Source organism: Thermobia domestica, chromosome 1 (genome assembly GCF_964235325.1).
Source record: "Thermobia domestica chromosome 1, izTheDome1.hap1.1, whole genome shotgun sequence".
Taxonomy (NCBI): Eukaryota; Metazoa; Arthropoda; class Insecta; order Zygentoma; family Lepismatidae; genus Thermobia; species Thermobia domestica.
The window spans coordinates 42,727,155-42,729,811 of NC_137454.1; positions in this window are offsets into that span (position 1 = coordinate 42,727,155).

Genomic DNA, 2,657 nt, shown 5'->3' on the forward strand with positions numbered 1-2,657 from the left:
CCGTGAATTTTTTATAGTAATAAAAGATTGTAATAAAAAATATCTTTTTTATTCAATACTACATCATGAGTTTAGTAGCTGTGTTTGGTAGCCGATCACTTATCTAACGACAGTCTTGCCAACCCGTGGGGAAATATCATTTTATGCTATTGTTTGTCATTAATTATTCTGAATTGGATAAAGGGAATTTTGTGGGATTTTTCACTATATGTATAAACCACAACAAAATTATCTACGAGCAGGAAGTAAATATAATGAGTCATCAAGACGCGTATCAGTATTGTCAAGGTTTAGTCTAAAGCATTTTGTTTGTTGTCGGTGAAGTCCATCAAGTATGCAACCAGGATTTCGTAATAGGGGGCAATCCGTGACATGAAATACTGTGGTTATCACACCAGGATCATTCCAAACTATTTTACTGGCAACATTGGTTCGTTTAGCCAGGATTTCGTAAGTTGGGGGAGGGGGCGTGATATAAAATACTGTGGTTACACACGAGGGGCTCGATCCATCTAAACTATTTTATTGGCAACATATCCATATTGGTTTGTTAGGACAATAAAATGAGGATATGTTAGTAAGTATTTTAATAACAAACTACGAGTATGAAGAAATCTCGACTAAAAGAATATAAAAAAGTATTGAAAAAGATGTAGCTAGCCTTCCGAGGTTATTCGAACTCGGTTCTTCTTGTCTTTTTTCTTCTTTATCTTCGTTTAATGTCGTCAAGGATAGCAACAAGATCTCTTTCGGCAGAGAAAAGATCAATTCATAGAATGGATTGAAAACTTCTTTAACAAGTGTTACTGGAATTTATGTTGCCAGGTTCATATTATTGGTTATTGTGGGCATTTCTTAAGTTCTACCTGAGAGTATCTGATCGAACTGGTTTATCGATCGTCATTTGTAGTCCATAGGATTAACATGAAGCTAGATGGATTCGGAATGCTCCGTTACAATAATATCAATTTTCAATTTGATCCCCACCCCGTTTCCTCCTCACAAAACTCATAAGAAAGAGTAACCAAAACGCTTGCAGTAGCTTCATATTTTTAACGCTGATTCTTCTTTTTCTCGTTTCTATTTTATCCTTCCTTATTTTTTTTTCATTTCTGTTTCCGAAGGGGGAAGGTCCGGACCCCCCAGACTCACCCCTTGGCTACGTGCCTGAGTCCAGGCTAGTAGGGAATGACTTAATTACATGTGATTCTTAAAAAATCAAGTACCAAAAAACGAAATTTGTGCTCCGGTATTTGAAGAAAAACAACGACGAACGAATAAAAGAAAGCAAGAGAAAGTAAAAAAACAAACGAGAAGCAATCAATTTCCAAAACACACACGTGTGGAGAACAAGATTTTTATATTATCATTCGGCCCAGTATAAGGTGATGTATAAAGATGTGATGGACTCTGCATTTCTGACATAACAAAATACACTTGCTTTCGATTAAGCAAAATAGTTATTCACAAACTATTTAATAAACGTGGAAAATATAAATTTATAGATAATCACCCAGAATTGAAAAAAGTAATGCATGACATATGTAAGTTTTATTTTCATATTTTATCATAAATAATATTAATAGTACAACGTGGGAAATTCGGATGCAAAATGAAAATTTTTGCTTATCGACGTAGGATTTTATAAAGTTTCAGGTTGGCATCACTGCCCGACGATAAAGCTTGAGTTGAGTTGAATTTCAGTTTAGCGGCCCTTTCAGCAGCGATGCTATGTGAGGCGTGGACCTACTGATTAACGTGGAATCCGAACCACATGAGCTCCCTCCGGGAATCCAACCCGGATCTCCCGCGACAAGGGCGCGTATGCTAACCGCTTATCCACGGAGGAGCTCCCCGACGATAAAGCAACTCGGCATTTATCGGTCAATTGATGTTGTTCCAGCATTGTTGATTTATGCAAATACATTAATCTGTGGTGAGTATATGCAGTCCTGCTTAAAACCTGGCGATTCATCTCACTTCAATAAATTCTGCACTCATATTTATAGGAAATCTAGTATAACACAAAGGATTCATTTTACAAGTGGCAAGCGCAAAGTAGTCTATACTCAAGGTATATAAAATAACAGGTAGCCCCAGTTCGCAATTAGCGTTCTGATTGGCTCCCTGTCCGTGACGTCATGTGGAGGTATAGGTGAAGATTGTTTTCTCTTGCCTGCTTGTTACACTTCGCGCTTTATTCGTAAAACTGGATTCAAAACATAATTATGATATTCCTTATCTTTCCAAATACATATAATGAGTTATTTCTACTCACAGATGAGACAATATAATGTAATAAATATATAAATATCGTCAATAATGATTAATTATCTATACAAATAAAAATGAATATAATGTTTACTCGCTAATTCATTCTAGAGTTTTGGATCGATTTTTATAATTTTTAGTACCGTACATGAATTGACCTGGCCCTTATTACTTTGATTAAAGGGCGAATCCTAAGGGATAGAAGGGGTTCAAAATTTGTACCTAAAATATAGTATCTCACGAACCTATCAAGTTAGAAAGATGAAACTCGGTATATAAACTCCTCATTAAGCTTAAAGAAAAACATGTCCCATTGTTTTTGAAAACTTCCGTTTTAAGGGAAGAGGGGACATTTTCTATTCATTGTAACAATGTTTGATTGTCAA